We start from the raw sequence: 19,248 nt of genomic DNA, 5'->3' as shown, positions 1-19,248 counted from the left end.
CTAACGAAACACTGGGCCACCTGCAGCGGAGCGCGCGAACTTAACCACTCAGCCACGGGGCCAGCCCCTCTTTCTCATATTTTTAAAAAATCCCATTTTTGAAGCTTATTTCTCTTGCTGCCTTCCACTCTACCACTCTCTTCCTTTTTAATAGGCAAACTTCTTAAAAGAGTTGTTTTTAGTTAACATCTTCTTTCACTTATCTCCCGTCTACTCCACAGCATCACGGAGATTATTTTTTTCTGCCTTCATTGTGTAATCAAAACTGCTGTAACCAAGGTCTCCAGTGGTGAAGTCATCCCCAAACACAATAAAACCTTCTCACCTTTGTTTTACCTGATGTCACAGGCAATTGCCAGTTCATTCTGGAGCTGCTGCTGTGGCCCTCACTCTGTGACTTCCCACCAATCTGGCCGTTCCTTTTCAGTTTGGCCACCTCCTCTGATCTGCACATCCCATAAGTGTCAGTGGTCTTTAGAGTTCTGTCTTATGCCCTCTTCTCTTTCTATGTCTGCTCACTGGGCCTTCTGTAGCTTTAGTTGTAATCGTCCTCTCTTGAGTTGTATATGTTAACTGTCTATTGGATATCTGTTTTTGAATATGCATCATGTCCAAAACTGAACTTATCCTACCTCCAAACTGGATTCTTTAAAAAAGACTTCATGGCTGGTACCCACAGTGACCTCTGCCAGAAACCTGGCCACCATTCTTGAGTCTCTCCTTTGTCATTCCCTCATCTAGTCAGTTACTGAGTCTTGAAAATGCTGTCTCCAAACATTTTTCTAACCTGTCTACAGCTTTTTCCAACCTTACTCACACTGCTAATTCAGGCCACTATCATTTCCCTCTCTAGATCACTGCAATGGTCTTCTCTCTGACTCCCCTCCTTGCCTCCAGTGTAATTCCACGCCCCCTCTAATTCATGATCCACAGTGCAGCTAGAGTGGTCTTAGAAAACAAAATTCCGATCATATCATTTTCCATTATTAAAGAGCTTTAATTGTTCTCTATTGCCCCCAGGATGCACTTTGGCCTCTTCAGCATATTTTCAGCATAGTCCCTTCCCAAGTTCTTTGTCATGTTACAAACTTAAAAGACCTCAGTCTTCTCCAGCTTCATCAGTGCCAGTCCTGCCCCTCATCCCACCCCAGTTCTTGCACTTTATGCTCCAGTCACACCAAACTACTTTAACTCCTTAAATGTCCCTGCTTTCTATAGTGTCGGGGACTTTGCTCTTACTCTGTCTGCCTGGAACACTCCTGTCATGCCTCTTTATTTTCCTGTCAATTTTAGCCACCCTGCAGGCCAGGGTTCAAACATTACTTCTTCTGGAATCCTACACCCACATACCAACCCCAGATTGTGATTCGGCAGTATCCAGTGCTCATCACTTTTGTAACACTTACCATGTTCTCCTGAGACCTGGTGAATGTACTGTAAGCATCTCGTAGGCGAGGCCTCCTTGTTTTATTGTTGAATTCCTTTGGCCTGGAAAAGTACGTGTCACATAATGGATGCTCAGTAAATATTTGTAGTATCAGTGAATGATTTACTGTAGTTACTTTGGGTACATTTCTCATTAAACCGATTCAGCAAGTGCTGCAGAGCTTGTAGGGAGAGAACCAGAAATTAGGTCAAGGCCTTGCTGTCAGTCTTTTAAAAAAAATTAAAGCAAAAGTTCAGACTTTTGCCATTTTACAAGCCAGCTGTGGGTCTTAATGGGCTTATGGGATAGTATAGCTGAATCTAAACTCCAGCCAGCTGACATAGCCCTTATCCAGGCCTTAAGATTCTTTTTTTTATAACAGCTTTATTGAGCTATAATTCATATACCACACAATTCATTCATTTAAAGTGTAGCCATCACCGTAACTAATTTTAGAACATTTTCATCACCCCAACAAGAAACCCCATGCCCATTAGCAATCACTCTTCATCACGGTCCCTCCCTTGCATCTCCTCCCTCCATCCTCTGGAAACCACTAATCTACTTTTTGTGTCTATGAATTTGCCTGTTCTGGATATTTCATCTAAATGGAATCATACCTTATGTAGTCTTTGTGACTGGCTTCTTTCACTTAGCATAATGTTTTCAAGATACGTCCATATTGTATCAAGTATCAGTACAAGTTCCTGTGTAGACGTATGTTTTTATTTGTCTTGGTTATATAACTTGGGGTGGAATTGCTGGGTCATATGGAGGCCTTAGGATTCTTAAGTACAGACGTTGCTTTAGAGAATTAGCTCACAAACAAAGAAGCAATAATAGTTCTTGCTCTTTAACTTGCTAATTAGTGATAGACAAGTTGTACAGCTGGTTCTTTGAAGAACTGACATTAATCAAATTTCTCTGTCTAATGTAAAGTACCAAAGAATGTGCAAAGTCTGATTCTCCTGTGTAGGATAATAAAGCCCTTCTTGGTTTAAATGGAAGTGGGAGAATTTAGTGTCTGTTTCTGCCCATTTCCATTCCCACTCCACCCCACCCCTGGGCCATACAGGGCTGGCTGACAGTGAAGTTACCCAGGAAACACTTCAACTGGGGGAGTTGGCCTATTCGCTTATTTGAGCCACAATTAGCTCACTGCTCCCATCTCTGTCTTTATGATAGGGATTTATTGTTTCTTTTGTATTGTTCTTTTCTTTGGCTCTTCTTTTCTCTTCTCCACGTCTCTGCTGCAATATACACTCATGCTTTTTTCCTGCTTTTCCCCTTCTGCTCAAACTCCTGGTCATATCAAACTGTTCCACGATCCGTTGTAAGTTCAGACAATAAAGTTATGAGACTCTTGTGAGTTATAGGATTCCTTTTACAAGTGTATCGTATCCAGGTAAATATGGACACCTGCAAACTAGTTGTCCTGGGTAGCTCTACATTCCAAAAGTTCTGTCATTACTCAAAATATTTTGGTCACTTACCATGTAGGGTTGCTCTCAAAACCAGTCTGAGCCCAACAAGAAGACCAGTCTCACTTCGGCATAACCACATTTAGTATTTCAGTGAGCCTGCCACCCTGCATGCATGTATTTGCCTTCCTGTGTCCAGTTTCCCTTTTCCTTTCTTGCTGTAGTCCCTAAGCAAGAAGAGTTCTGGGTTCAGATGGGGCTTCAAGTATGGGGCAAGGCTGCTGGTCATAGAGAGCCCCGCAGTGAAGGGAGATCAGCATGCTCCACAGGACTTTGACTTTAAGCAAATCATGTTTAAGCTGCTCTCTTTAGTATATTCTCTCCAGTGTGCCATTTCAGCCTTGTGATCTCCTCCCTCACCTTTTTTTTTTTTACAGAAAAGAATCATTAAATGCTAGTGTTGGGGACATAGCCTTGAACTGTCCACCTGTCAGAGGAAACTTGGGGAGAACGGGTGGGGAGAGGTACTTCAGGGGCTCCATTTCCTTCTGTTCCTGGGGAGTTAGTTAGTGTTCTACCAGCAATTCCCACTCTTGGGGAGATGAGGATGATGTTCCAGCCCCACATCACTGCTCGGGTCACAGGACTTTGTACAGAGAGTTGTGATTCGAGAGAGATCTGCAGCTGACCCTCCTACTTCCTCTTTAGAGTCTAGCGGTGTGTGGTCCTGTATCTTCTCCCTTCTCAGGCTCTGGATGTTCATATTCTCTTCCTCTCTGAGACTCTGCTCTGAGGGAAAATGAGGATGTTTACTAGTTGGGGGAAAAAGAAACCCAGAAGTTTGTAAAGCAAAAGTTAACGTAAAGCTGGGCTCCATGCTCATCAGGCCTCTCTCTCCTCCCCAGCAGTTTCTGAACCCCTAAAATCCCAGCAAGATGCTAGCTGATTGTACAAGTATGTCTGTAGGGTTCCTTCAAAGATGCAGCTATGTTTGAAAGCTTTATGTTCTGGTTCTCATTTTATCTGCTTTTCTTTCTTCCAGAGGATTCTACGTCTCAAAAATAGGTATGAGGACAATGCTCTAGAATTCAGCCTCCCTTCACCCTTTGTTAATCTCAGAATAAGTGATGCAGAGGCTCTTTAGATAACATAGTTGTGGAGAGAGAGGGAAAGGAGGCACTGGAGTAACTGCCAGGGACGGGGCCAGAGAGCACCATTAGTGAATGCACATCTCTGGAGCAGAGTGAGGGAGGAGGTGGAAACAGGGAAGGAAGCTAACGGAAGCCAAAGAATTGTAGGAGTTGAGGGTATAATCCATAGGGGAATCGTGATGGACTAGACAGAGGATTCTGGTGGTCCCTCCCCTGCTGCCTGAAAGAAGAGTTGCCTGATCAGTGTCTATTATGAAATGGCCTTAGGCTAGGTTCTGGGGATACAGAGATAAGTAAGACACTGTCCCTACTTTACACATGTACAGTTTAACAAAGAGAAGATAAGTGACTAATAAGAATTAGATGAGATTTTCAAAATACGTGGTATTGTGGGCTGGGATACTGCCGCCACTACTAACAGCCAATATTTATTGCTCACCCACTGTCTTTCTAGGTGTTTTACACCTGGATTAACTCATTGACTCCTGACAACACCCTGTGGAGTAGGTATTGTTATAATCTTCATTTTCTAGGCAAAGAATCTGAGGCCCAGAGACATTACAAATAGCTTGCCTGAAGTGTCACAGTGGGGATTCAGGAGCAGGAACTCCAGTACAGGTGGTCTGGCTCTGGAACAGGTGCTCTCAGGTAACATGGCCTCTTGTAAGTCATCCGGAGAGTGTGCGGGAGCTCTGCCGCTGCCCATCTGCGTGACTTTGTACCACTGTGCTGCCCTTGTGCCTGAGACACTCTTCCTTAAAGACCCTGGTCAAGGAAGGATGCTCCTTTGACATCTTCCCTGACTCCTTCTGCCTACCCCAGGGCAGTCGCTGTTTAGGGAGCTTGATCAGTATTTTGTGTTTATTTTGTTTAGCTACATAATATTCTATTTGTTGGAACATATGACTCCTTCTGTTAGAAGCTTCTGGATAACAAGGACTTTTCTTTTCCTGGAAAATTTCAAACAAGTGCAAAAGTTCAGCTAATGATATAATGAATCTTCATGTACTCATCCCACAGCTTCAGCAATTATTTCACGGCCAATCTTGTTTCATCTATACCCTCATCTCCAAACCTGGGGTATCCTGAAGCAAATCCCAGACATCAAATCATTTCATGTGTAAACATTTCAGTTGTATTACTAAAATGTCAGGGCTCTTTAGAAAATATAACCGCAATACCATTATCACACTAAAAACGAATAATTCTTTAATATCATAAAATAGTCAATGTTCAAATTTCTGCAATAATCTCATAATGTTTTACCTTCCCTTCAATTTTACTTGATTTCTTCCTTTGTCCCCCCAACACCTTTTTTTTTTTTTACAGTAGAGTTATTTGAATAAAGATACAAATAAGGGCTTTATCTTTTAATCTTCGTGTTTTATATGGCTGTATCTGTGGAGACTCTTGTGAGGGAAAGCTGTATTGCTGCATCTGATACACTGGAGTCCCCGTGTGGGAAGGGTTATTTGTCCCTAAGAAAGAGGCTGGTTGAAATCTTCCTCATGAAATCTCTTCTTACTGGGAGGAAAACAGGCATTTTTTTTTCAGGTAAGTTGAAGCTGTGGTCTGTGGGTTCTCGATAGACCCTCTTTGTTAGCAGGTGTGCAAATGAATGTAGCTAATTCTCTGATCATTAGATATAATATCTGTAGACTTAGAAATAGGCTTACTCTGACCCCCAGTTAAGCAATTTCTCTTTCTTCTGACTCTAAAGAAGTCATTGTCTAAAGCAGTATCAACTGTGAGGCAGCACGTTGATGTCTGATACATAATTTTTATTATAAATATAGAGCACATTTACAAATAATCTCAAAGTAACCTTAGCTAAGCAAAATTAAATAACACAGAATAGCATGGATAAAGGGACGTCTATACAGTGTGTGTCAGAGTTAGAAAACTCTGAAAGAGGTACCTGAGCACAGAGAACTCCTATCTAACCCTCTCTGAGGGGACTCTTAGACACAGCATGAGATTGAGTAATCAGTATCGAATAAAACCTTCCTCTCAACAGCCCCAAAGAGGTTCCATCTGTGTAGAAGAAAGCTGGGTGGGAAGTGCATTTACTTCGTCTTGGCCTACCCTTCCTTTTATCCTGAGACACAATGGGACTCATAGACCCCATGAGAGAAAACAAATTTCAGAGGCTGTTCGAGAAGCCTAGGGCCCAGTGATAATATTCCCGTGTGTCCTAAGGAGCATCAGCACCAGTGCAGCTTTCTAGGTTGTAAGCAATGCCAATGGCATGAGTCACAGCATTCCCTTCAAGGCACTCCCACTTCACAAGGACCAAATGCACCTTAGCAGGGGCCAATGTTTCCTGAGAAAGTGAGTGAGGCAGACAGACAGAACATGCACAGGCAGATACACGGGGTAGAATGGAGGCTGGTGATTGGCCCGAGATGCCTGGAAACTGTGTTAGATTCATTTCTAGCCATGAATGAGGAAAACAGCTTCTTCTTTTCTGTTTGGAGCCCATGACATAAAAGCCTTGAGGAGCTCCTGGCCAAGGGGACTTGAGGGGTCTTGGTGGCCTCCTTCACCTAAGGCAGTCAGATTGGCTTACACAGCTAAGCTAAATAAAAACAACCCCCTCACGTAAATAAGCAGTTACAAAAATTAAAATGGCAGAATGTCTCAGAGAAAAGGGAAAACCCAATATCCCAAACTGTGCATTCTTTAACAATCATTTAAATAATCTCTGAAGGGTAGCTCTCTGATTCCTTTCCCAAATTCCCAGATTATCTCCGTAAACAGCTAACTACTCCCTAAATCTGTAACCTCTCCTTCTGTGGGCATTTACCTGAATGAAGCCCACAAATTGATTAAAAAATGCATGCTTTTTTGTGTATTTTCCATTAAGACTCGCCTAAAGACCTTGGCAAATACTTTTCCTAGTTGCTTCTAGTAAGTTTTGTGAAGACAGGCTTGCCAAAGGGCTTAGGTGGTATTCCAACTAAGCAGCAAGGTGCTTAAGCCCTGGTCTTACATGTAGACAGGTCTGACAGTGGACAATGGTGTAGGATTTCCCAGTTCAGAACTGGTTATATATTTCTTTTCCTGTGTCTCTTGGGCTCACCCTGGGCTTTGGAGAGACAGGAGAAACTTTTACTTTTACTTCTTCTCTGTTCTTTTCTGGCACATGCATTTCAGTGGACAAGGACATATCTCTGAAGGTTATGGCAAATTCAAGTTAGACTAAGATAAGACAGGACTGGGATGGGGAGGTGAGTGTGCTGTCAATGGGTAAGTTTAAAACAAGTCTAGATCAGGAGAGGGGGAGAGAAGAGAGGTTCTGCCAACTGTCCCCTAAGGTTTGCTTTGCCAAATTTCAAAGACGAGGAAGGGTGGGTTTCCTACAGTCTCCTGTCTGTACTTTTTCATGTATTGACACTGAAGTGAGGGGATGTGACCAGGCAGCCTGGAGGTCGCCTCATTTGGAAGTTAAGCTGGGGGACAAGTCTTCTTCCCCTTTTCTCTGAGGGTAAAGGGATCCTTCCAGTGACGGGGATGAGAAGCTTGGAGTAAGTCAGCAGTGCCGTAAACAGGGCAGGTTGCATTACTTCTTTTTTATTTCTGAATAAACTGTTTCTGTGGCTGGTGGGTGTGGGGAGGCTGAAGTTGGTTTCTTTGATTCCTGGACATTGAAGTTCAGGGAAGAATATGCAGCTTCATCCATCTGAAAGGCATGAGCATTGGTCAGTTAAATCAGTGTCATAGGTCAGGCCCTCACCTGGTCTAGTGTGATTCAGTACCACGTGCTATCACCACTTTCAAACTTTTAGCTTTGGAGATGGCTTTTATCACCCATTATTTCTGCTTGCTAACATCCTCTGAATGATCATTGGAAGAGAGAGATTTTGGAATTTGTACAACAGAATACGATGATATAGCAACGAGAATGAACACACTACAAATGCATACAACAATATGGACGAATCTCACAAAACAAATTTGAATGAAAGAAGCCAGAAACATATAAGGATATGCTGTGTCGTTCATTTATGTCAGAGCATAAACAGGCAAAACTAATCTAGTGCATTGGAAGGCATGATAGTGGTTACTCTTTGGAGGCAAGTAGCTGGAGGGTTTTTTGTGGGGATAATGACATGTTTTGTTTCTTGATTTTGGTGGTGCTTATATGGGTATGTTCATCTTGTGAAAATTTATACATTGTTAAAATATACTTTTGATTTAAGCACTCTTCAGTATATATCGGTACACTATTGAAAGGTTAAGATGAGAGAAATTTGGTAAAATTATTAAAGTAAGGGAAATAAGATGTCAGATCCATTAGACTAGAAATTATCTTTCGACAGTAGGAACAAAGTCAGATGGAAGGTAAAGGAGGGAGAATGACTGAGGCCTTCCTTGTGTTGTGCCCTGTGCTGGGTGCTGTACATTTGTATCTCATTGAATTCCTTCACCTCCTCTTTGAAGTAGGCAGCATGCCCATTAAAGATGACAAAGCTGAGGATCAGAAAGTTTAAGTTACTTGTTCGAGTCACAGAGCTAATAAGAGTCTCAACCAGCATTCAAACATAGGATGGAGATAATTCCAAAGTCCACATGTTTGCAATGAGGTAGGCTCATGGGAGTCATTGCTAGTACTTCTTTGTTTGCTGCTGCATTGAGGAACTTTGACCCAAACCTGGTCTCACATTGGTGTCTTCAAGAATAACCCATTCTGTACAGAGACATTTCCATGAGAACATGAACCAGTGAAACGTGTTGTTCTTACCTTGTTAGGGAAGTTGTCAGAGTGGCCCTGACCTGGGGAAGCAAAAGAAGAGTTACCCATGGATAAAAATGAAAAGCTGACTTATGGCCTTAGAACGATAGTGTTCCTAAGCTGTTGTGATTTCTAGCTGTAGGAGCTGGCTGGTGTTGGGAGCATGGAGTGGGGAGGTGGCCCATGATCACTTAAGGATTTGGCTTCCCTCAGAGTCTGTGGTCCAGACCCAGGGCATTAGTACCAGAGGATGGGCAGGAGTAGAGCCAGAGGAGGCCTCCATCCGCTTCTGAAGATCTTTTCCAGGCTACAAGGCCTTGATTTGTTCCCTGTTGTGTTTCTCAGCCACAGGCTTCAGTGTCAAGGAGTGGCACTGTGGCCCACAGCACCCAGAGCACAGCAAGACAGGGAAAGTCTCCCCAAAGGAGAATGCCCACATCCATAAAGAGGCAGGAGGGGAAGGAGGAAGGATGAGGAAATGTCTCCTGGGAACATGTGCATCTTACTCAGACCTACCTGGCCTAGGCAGAGTGAGCATCTCTCCTGGAGCTGTGTCTCAGGGGAATCTGTTGTGGCTAGGAAGGGTGTGAGGACCTATGCCAACTTAAGGTTGGGAAGTGGAGATCCCTTCTAAAAATTCAGATGGTAGGCAGTGGTTTGGGAGTCCAGGATTCCCTGCTAGTTTAGGGCACATGGTGGAACACACCAGCTGTCACTGGGTGCGTGGCTTTACTACTGTGGTTGGGGACTGAGGGTTTATGCTCTGTGAGATCACACTGGACACTTTCCCTAAATAAATATCAGACACTGTGACTGCTATTCCCAAGCATAGGATCTTTGCTTCTTGTGTGAGGAAGGACACGGTGAGCAGATAATTCCTCGGGGCTCCTCAATGTTCATTTATACCATGGTAGGTATTGCCTTTCCACCCAGGGCCTCCTTCCACAGTCTACCCTTGATTCCTTCTAGTTTTTATTCCTTTCCTGTTTGCTGGATGTGCACATTTAAGTCCATTCTTTATCAACTGATTCTGACCCTACTTCTACCCTCACACCTTTCCCCTTTTGAAGGTAGATGCTATTTTTTTCTCACTCTTTATTGCCTGAGAGGCCTTTGGTTGTTTCTGATTTTCTTAGGTTCTCTTCCTGTCTTATCCATCCTTCCTGCTGCTATGCCAACAGAGCACATGACTCCCTTTCTCCTGCCCCTCCTTTCATTTCCTCATTTGTTTTCCTTCTTGGACCTTGGCCTCCCTGACTGGGGAGCAGAGGAATATAATTCATTCTGTCCCCTTTAAACCAAGTGGGGATGGGAATAACCATGTCCAACAGACAGCAGTTTAGAGGGAGCCTGAAGACCAGGGAAGAAGAAACCCAGAGGAATTAGTGCTGAGAAGCAGGAGTTTAGGGAGGAGGAGCAGATCCAGGCCCAGAGACAGAGTTGAAGTCTCCTTCCCTCTCCCAAGCATGGCACTTTGCCTTGGAGAAAGTGAAACACTAAGAATGGCCATCATACCGTCCAATGTTTCAGATATGCAGAAAGTACACCGGAGCTATCAGAGCTACCCCGGCCAGGACTCCGACCACGATGCTGTCAATGACCCCAACTGAGAGGCCAGCAGAATTGCCTGGTGGATCATCCATCATGGAAAGAAAAGAGAAGAATGTGTCAAGGTGACATTATTTTACAGTGGGGGTGCCCTGGGAAACAACTCTCAATGTTCAGTAGTCTCTACTTGTTCCTTCAAGGAATAAATTTCCTGTTGGAAAGTTGCTGTGAGGTGACAGCTGACTATGTCCTTGCAAATTTTTGCTCTTATTGTATTTCTCAGTTGGCAGTCATGCTGGCCTCAATTTCCCCCTGGTCTTTCTGCCCTCAGAAATTTTTGAAGGCTCTGGAAATGTGAAAAAGGCTGATGACTCTTTTTTTATGTTGTTATTTTCCACCTTTCTATGGGTGTATCTTTTTCTGTGTACCAGGTGTGGCAGCTCTGTAAATGTGCCTCTCAGGTCTCTTGTGGTGGGGACTTAATTGACAGATGGCCTGGGCTAGCGCACTCTGAATTCACCGTCTCCATTCACCAATACTGTTCAACTAACAGTGACCACCCTTCCCACAGGCTCCCAGCTGGGATATGAAAGCAATCCCAATTCTGTGAGAAATGACTTTCCTCTGATGGGTGACTTGAGCTCAAGGACTCCCTGTCAGCCTTGTAGACGCTTTCTTAGAGCTGCACTGCAAGCTAAAGCTTCCTTCCTTCTCTTTCTCCTTCACAGGGATCAGATCTGCACCGTGGTCTGAGGAATCTCCCAGGCTTCTCCCACTCCTGCTCTATTTTCCTTTACAGGCATTTCCCCCAATAAATGTCTTGTATGTCTAATGCCATCTTGCCTGTGATTTTGGGGGAAAAGTAACAAACCAGACATGAAACTTTGCACTCATCTCCTTTTTTCCTCTCCTATATTTAGTCAAAAACCTTGTCCCAGTGGTTTTTTGTGTTATACTTCCCCTTCCCCAATATATATTTCCTTTTGCATCTGTTTCTTCTTTTGTATTTCTGTTGCCCTCACCAGTCGACTTAAGACTGATGATTAACGCTAATGTTAGCAATTATTATGAGGTCCTGTGCCAGGCTCTATGCTATATAATTTACATATATCTCATTTGATTCATGTAATAAAGCTGTCAGATAGACATTATTTCCATTTTACAGATGAAAAAACTCAGGGATACAGTGGTGAATGAACCTACCCAAAGTCAGATTTCTAGTAAAATCTGGATCGAGAGTCAGGTACTCCTTGACTCTAAGACTTCCTGATTTCAGAGAGGCTAGTGATAATAGTAATAATAATAGCAATTAACCCTTAGGGAACATTTCCGCTGTGTGTGGCATTTTACTAAAGGTTTCATTGAATCTTACCTTAAATCTTTAATATAATACCATGAAGCAGGTACAATCATCCCTCAGTATCCATGAGGGACTGATTCTAGGACTCCACCCTCCACCACACTCCACGGACGCCAAAATCTATGGATGCTCAAATTCCTTACATAAAATGGTGTAGTATTTGAGCATAACTTACACACATCCTCCCATATACTTTAAAGCATCTCTAGATTACTTATAATACCTCATACAATGTGAATGCTATGTAAATCATTCTTATACCACATTGTTATAGAATAATGACAAGAAACAAAAGTCTGTAAATGTTCAGTATAGCTGAAACCACAGTAGGCCTTTCGATCCTCGATTGATTGAATCTGTGGATGCAGAACTGCAGTTATGGAGGGCCGATTGTACTCTTACTGCAATTTTCTGTTGAGCGCTGAGGCTCGGAGAAGTTAAGAATCTTGTGAAAGAAATTTACAATTTAATGTATATACATTATATTTGTAATATATGTAATATTGTGAATTTATATATGAAATTTATAATATAAAGTAAATACCTTAAAAAAGAAGACAGATCTTGAATTAACAACCTAACTTTAGAACTTACGGAAGTAGAAAAGAAGGACAAACTAGGCCGAAAGCTAGCTGAAAGAAGGAAATAATAAAGGTTAGAGTGGAGATAAATGAAGTAGAGAATTGAAAAACAATAGAGAAAATCAAGAAAACCGAAAGTTGATTTTTCAAAAAGATGAATAAAATTGACAAACCTACAGCTAGATTGACTAAGAAAGTAAGAGAGAAGACTCAAATTACTGAAATCAGGAATGAAAGTGGAGACATTACTAGCAATTCTACAGAAAAATAAGAATTTTAAGAGTACTATGAATAATTGCATGTGAACAAGTTGGATAAGCTAAATAAATGGACAAATTCTATGAAACACAAAATCTACAAAGCTAAAATCATAAAGAAATAGAAAATATCAACAGACCTATAATTAGTAAGGAGATTGAATCAGTAAAAGCATTTGACAAAATTCAACGTTTTTTCATGATAAAAACACTCAGACTAGGAATAGAGGGAAACTAAGTCAGCATAATACAAGCCATCTATAAAAAACCCACAGCTAAAATCATAGTCAATGGTGAAAGACTTTAAGTTTTTGCTCTAAGATCAGGAACAAGTCACGAATGCCTGCTTTTGCTATTACTATTCAAAATAGTATTGGAAGTCCTAGCAAACAATTAGTCAAGAAAAATAAATAAAAAGCATCCATGTTGGATAGGAGAAGTGAAATTATCTCTGTTTGCAGATGATATGACCTTATATGTCATATATGACATATAACCCTAAAGATCCCACAAAAAACTGTTAGGACTAATAAGGAAATTCAGCAAAGCTGCGGGATACTAAATCAATGTATAAAAATCAGTTGTGCTTCTATACACAAACAACGAACAATTTGAAGAGGAAATTAGGAAAATTTTATTACCACTAGCATCGAAAGGAATAAACACCTAGGAATCAACTTAACAAGGGAGGTGAAAGACTTATACACTGAAAAACTACAAAAACACTGCTGAAAAGAATTAAAGAAGGCAAAAACAAATGGAAAGGTATTCCATGTTTGTGGATTGGAATACAATGTAATTAAGATGACAATACTACCCAAAGTGATCTCTACATTCAGTGTAATCCTTATCAAAATCCCAATGACATCTTTTGGAAGAAATAGAAAAATCCATCTTAAAATTCATATGGAATTTCAAGAGACACCAAATAGCCAAAACAATCTGGAAAATGTTGGAGGATTCACACTTCCTGTTTTCAAGAATTACTACAAACTTCAGAAATCCAAACAGTGTTGTTCCAGTGTAAAGACAGACATATTGACCAATGGGATAGAAAAGCCAGTAAAAAATCCTTGCAAATATGGTCAGATGACTTTTGACAGGGATGTGAAGACCACTCAATGGGGAAAGGGCAGTGTTTAAAACAAACTGTCTTGGGAAACTGTACATCAAAGCAAAAGAATGAAGTCAAACTCATCTAATATCTTACACAAAAAATTAACTCACAATGGATCAAAGACCTAAATGAGTGAGCTAAAACTATAAAACTATAAAACTCTTTGAGTTTTGGAGGCCCCTATGCTCCCAGGGCAGTTGGCTAATGGCCTGGGGACGTTATCCATCTGTGCTCACCATGCTAAGCCTCAGGTGATGGATCTGACTCTGCCCCTGCCCAGATGTGGCTCTTGGGGCTGAGCTTTAGCTGGTGACCAGTTCAAGAGCCTTGGGACTTGGGAAGCCAGGAAATCATTGCTCCCAGTCATCCCTGCCCAGACATAATGAGGGGGATGTAGGCACAGGCCGGGCCTGTCAATCCTGTGTGTGAAGCAGAATTCACTCCACCCAACACCCAGATGTCAGAGAGGAATCACTCACTGTGTACACGGAGCTGTATACTTCCCAATGCACTTTCATAATTTTGGTTTATGGCTTCTAGGGTGTAGTATCCTGTGTCGTCCTGGGTCACTTTCTGGAACAGCAGGGATCCATTGTTGTATGTTGTCTCTCGACCACTATATAGAGGCCCTGGGAAATTTTCTTGGTTTTCTATCACATATATTACAATTTGTTGATTGGGATCTATTCCTTCCCCTTTGTACCAGACGTAGCCTACAAGATTCTCAGGCAGATTATGGACAAGTAGAAGAACATCCTTTCCTTCAACAGCATTGGCCGGCACCGATTCAATAATGATTTGGGCAATGGTTGGTGGGTTCCAGAAGGTTAAGAGTGAGACTAGGAAGGAAGAGAGAGAGAGCGCGATCAGTCAATATTTGGACTTATGTATTGGGATGGAAAAATGAGGACCTGGGTCCTGAACGGGTCTCTTCATCTCTTAGACTTGGAGTTTGTGTGTATGTATTCTTGTGTCTCCTACTGGTCAAGGTCACCAGCATCACCACCATTACTTCAGCCCCTCTGAACTTGTTATTTCTTTTAGTTTCCATTAGTCTTCCCCAGGTGTCTGCCTGGCTCACTTCCTCACTGCCCTCAGTGCCCTGCTCACTCTCAGGGGCATCCTTGGGAGATGCCTTCCCTGACCGCTTGCTCTGAAGACCCTTTGACTTCCCTTTCTGACCTTTCCCTGGTCTGTTCATTGCATGACACTTGTCAGTCCCTGAAATCACATTCAGATTTCTTTGCTTGTCTGTCTTCCTCCTCGTAGAATGTGAGCTTCATCAAGGCAGGGACTTGTCTGATCTTGTTCCCCTAGTCCCTGAAACAGGTTGCAAACACCTGTGGGTGAACGAATGAGTGTTCCCAGGGCCCTCCATATCATTGTTACTTTATGAGGTTTATTGGTAAGGACAATGCTTAGTGCCCCTGATTATGTTTTTTTCTGAAGTGTCACTCTGATATAGTTAGCTTATTTTCAAACTGTAACTTCAAAAAAATATAACAATTGAGGTTTTCCTGCCCCTCACTAATTCCAGTTCAATAAGATTTTCCTGTTGCTCAGCTCCCTCTACTCGTCCTATTCTGCTCCCATGTCCCCTCCCCTCAGGTTCAAACAGAAGTCCTCTGTCCCCTCTCAGAGCTCCGTCCTCCCCAGGAGACCCCAGCCAGTCTGTTCTCCCATACTCACCCTCAGGGCATCATCCCAACTTACCTGCCAGCAGAAGCCCCTGCCAGGGGATGTGCCCTCTGAAGCCAGGGACTGATGGGCACTCCATTGTATCTGCTGCCTGCTTGGCTCCTCCCTCTTTGAGAAGAGCTTGGGCTCCAGAAATGCTCACAAGCACTCCTGTCCAGATGCTTCAGCTCTACTGTCCTTCCTCCCTCTGTGCTGAGCCTCCTCCAGGGGCAGGAGTACCTAGGAGGGTCACATGGACTGGGGGTGGGGTCTCTGCTCAGGTCCCTCCCTCTCTTCCTCTCATTCCAGCCTCCCTAGGCCCCTCCTTCCCCTTTCCTATCTGTCTACATTTTGATTCCCTGGAACTGTGGAGGCCTCTCTCTCTTTTGCTGTGATTCCCCCCAAACACACACACACACACACACACACACACACACACACACACACACCCTTATTTGGAGAAGCATAAACCTGGGCTTTGGTGTTCTGGGCAGTCCCCACAACCCTGGGTCAGGGATCATAGTCAGTCTCCACTGCAGCCCTTTGTCTTTCACATTTGACTTTTCCCTTCAGAGCAGGAGTTCTGGGGCTACATCAGGAACTCTTGTCACAGTAATGTCACCCCTGCTCTGTGTCAGAATCACCTGTGGAGCTTTGTCAAGATTGTGAATGCCTAGGTGACACCTTAGAAATGTTACTTTAGCAGCTGCCCAGGTTTGTGGATACCCAGCCAGTCTGAGACCCCGTTTTGTAAGGGTGGGGCAGCCTCTCCCATTCTCCTGTTCAGAGTCAGATGATTCTGTTAAAATGCAGATTCTGACCCAGTAGGCGCCCAGCCCCAGCATTTTCTTGGCTGTGTTATGGCTTCAGTGTCTGTCAGCACCACACAGAACCGCAGAGGTTTCCAAACCCTGGGGATTATTTCTCTTATTATTTCACAGAGAAACCCAGCTGGGCACCAGGGTCTTCCCAGTGTCCTCAAATGCTCTGGGAAGGTTGGCTTTACTCTCAACGGGAAAGTCACAGAGATGACTCTCGGAGTGAGAAAGGGGCAAGCTGAGTGATGACTGGTGAGGGGACCTGCCCTCTGTCTCTGGTGTCACCAGCCTGGCCTTCGCTTCCAGGGACAGAGAGCCAGTACCTGGTGTCTCAGGAGCTACAGTTCTCAGGAGTGAAGGGGCAAGTTTCCTACATATCCTGGGTGAGACGATGGTGGTGGTGGGAGGTCAGGTGGCTGTGGGCTTCTTGGTCCTCAGGGAAGGCTTCAGGGAGACCACTCCCTTTCAATGTCTCTTGGCTGAGCTGTGGCTCAGAGTCTGTTCATGTGCTCCCTGACCATCCTGACCTCTGTCCTCTGCCTGGCTGACTTTCTTGTGGTCTCCTGCCTTCCCTATGGGTGGTGCCAGGCAGTGAAAGGGGTCCTGCACAGGGACCTCTGACAGGGCAGGGTATTCCAAGTCCCCAGATAGCATGGGCAAGACAGAACAGGCATGTCTGGGGGGACCTGAAGAGTCTGTTAAAGGGAGGGATGCAAATCAGGCTTCTTCTCCACCTCCTCAGCAAAAGCCACATTCATGTGTTAATTTCCTGTGTGTTGTCTCTGTGTCCCAAGGTCGCCCCCTGGAGGGCATGAGGAGACCTGCGTCCAATGTCAGGGGCTGCACCAGGGATGCTGACCAGGCTCCAGAGGGTGTGAGCTGATCCTGAGCCCTGGACAGCGGTGGGCTATGACCTGTAGGTTGAGAGGCTGGTTAGTTTGGGTCCTGGGCTTTGGGGATCCCAGGCTGCCTGACTCCATCTCAGTGAAGGATGAGCCCAGGGAGAAGACAGGTGTTGTCCAAAGGATTCCTGATGTAGTGTCAGAAGAACTGTTCCCCGGGGGATGTACTGTCTCAGGGTGAGCTCTCGCTTCCTGAGATTTAAAGAGTGGGCTTGGTGGGGTATGACTTGAATCTTTTGGGAGACGACACCAGCCTGGGGGCTTGACCACCGATTGTCCTGTTTCCTCCATCACAGCACTGGGGTGTTGCATCAAGTCAACTGTGACCCTGTGTGTCATCTGCTCTAGGCCTCCCCACGGGGCTCTGGAGCTGGAGCAGCTCCATGTGAAGTCTCAGCCAGGGGATTTCATGGGTTCCACTGTTAGGAGAGGGAGGACCCCATGGGACCCTCAGCCTCTCTGAGGTGCAAGCAAATGCAGATCCTGGTTCTCCTGTTCTATCCTGGATGGGAAGTTCTCCTCATTCCTCAGGATACCTTTAGCTGGTGAGATGCCTTCATGGGACCACAGCCAGGTTTCCCTACAGACTAGGGACCCTGGATTAGGGGAGTCATCTCCTGATTCTTTTGAGGTCAAGGTGGAGCTCCCTCCTCTCCTGGTGGTAAGTCCACTTCGTGTTGAGAATTCAGAATTTGTACCAGGTCAGGTGTCTGTGAGAGGAGGAAGGACACAGGCTACTGGCTCAGGCCCTCCAGGGAGAGAAGTCCCTCAAGAGGTAGATATGGGGAGGGGGTGTGATTTTCTGGGAGTGAATAGGGATTTGACCTCTCACTGTTAGGAGGGCCCTGTCCTCGCTCCTGACTCTACAAGAGGAAAGGCCCATCCATGAGACAAACCTGCTGGCTTCCTCCCATGCTGGCGCTAGTCCCCCTGGGTCTACACAGAATCTGCTCTGACCACTGGGTGTCACACAGGGACGACAGGCTTCTGTTGTGTGGTTTCCTTCATCTATTTCATGAGTATTTTATGAGCATCTGTGATGTGTCAGGCCTTTGTCTGGGCCCTGGGAATTCCACAGAGAAGAGGACACATGTGGGCCCTGGTGTCATGGAGTTTACCTTGTGACAGGGAGATAGGCACTTAGAGAAAACCATGGAATTAAGGAGTTAATTGTAATCAAGAGAAGGGCTGTGAGAGGAAAGTGTGTGGGCATCCACAGCATGTAATGGAGTCTCAGGTGGTCTGGGGATCACTGAGAGCACCCCTGAGAAAGTGACCTTCTGGCTGAGACCTGAAGTGTGAGTAGTTTACCCAGTGAAGGACGAAGGACGTGGAGGGAAGAGCTGCCGACAGAAAGACCAGACTTTAAGGGAGCAGATGCCTGACTGGATGGAGAGGCTGACAGAGTCCAGTGTGTGGAGCTTGGAGAGCGAGGAGGACAGTGGACTGAGTGAGGGTGGTGAGGGGCAGAGCATGCTGGGTTTTGGGTGATGGTGAAGGAGGTCAGCAGCGCTCTGGGAATGCTCCAGGCTGCTGCGTAGCTCTGCTGCCCTCTGCTGGATGAGGAGGGAAATGTAGAAGGCAGAGGCCCCATGCCATGCAGCTCTGTGTGTTTATTCAACAGCAATCCATAGACATTTTACATGGGTCACATATCATGTTAATGCTCCATCATATTCCTGTTCGATGAGTCCCAGTCTCTGTTGTTGTAAGTACATTGGCCCTGCCTCTTCCCTCAGTGACATGTCACCAAAGTCAGATTCCCAGGAAAATATATCAGTTTGTGTTTGTATCCATAGGTTATACTATGCATACTGCTGGGCGGAGTGATGTGTGGTTGGAGTGCTGGTGGTTCTGTGGAAGTAGGAGGAGCACAGAACTAGGTGTGTCAGGAGGGGAAGGTCTGTGCTGGGGAGCAGAGAAAGAAGGATGGACAAGTCAACTTCCCTTCTCACTCGCATGGCCTGGTGCCCAAACAGGAACCCTGATTCGAGGAACACACAGCACCGCACACCCCTCTGTGTCCTTGGGTGAGGTGAGATGGGAGCTGCTTCCTCTCCTGTTTATCAGAACCTGGGTCTAATGTGCACCCTGTGCCCATGGTTTAACTCTCAACTGTTAAGTGAACATTGATCCAGGGTTGTTGTAGGTACTCTCTGTCCATATCAGCTGTGAATGGAGAAGCCCTGGTCCTGAGATAGTTTCACACACACAGTCCCACACAGCACCTAGGCTGGACCCTCGCAGTGCCTGTT

The 19,248-nt window shown here is 44.6% G+C and overlaps 1 protein-coding gene and 1 pseudogene across 2 annotated transcripts in view; one reads left to right on the top strand and one right to left on the bottom strand.

Annotated features, from left to right (window-relative positions):
* LOC103542475 (cell adhesion molecule CEACAM1-like) overlaps positions 1–19,248 on the top strand; it is a 432,471-nt gene that overhangs the window by 365,830 nt on the left and 47,393 nt on the right. The window lies entirely within an intron of this gene.
* LOC103545483 (cell adhesion molecule CEACAM8-like) lies at positions 7,556–15,514 on the bottom strand (annotated as a pseudogene).

The sequence above is a fragment of the Equus przewalskii genome, chromosome 9 (assembly GCF_037783145.1).
Source record: "Equus przewalskii isolate Varuska chromosome 9, EquPr2, whole genome shotgun sequence".
Taxonomy (NCBI): Eukaryota; Metazoa; Chordata; class Mammalia; order Perissodactyla; family Equidae; genus Equus; species Equus przewalskii.
Note: the sequence above shows the minus strand (reverse complement) of the source record. Positions and strands in the feature narration are given on the sequence as shown.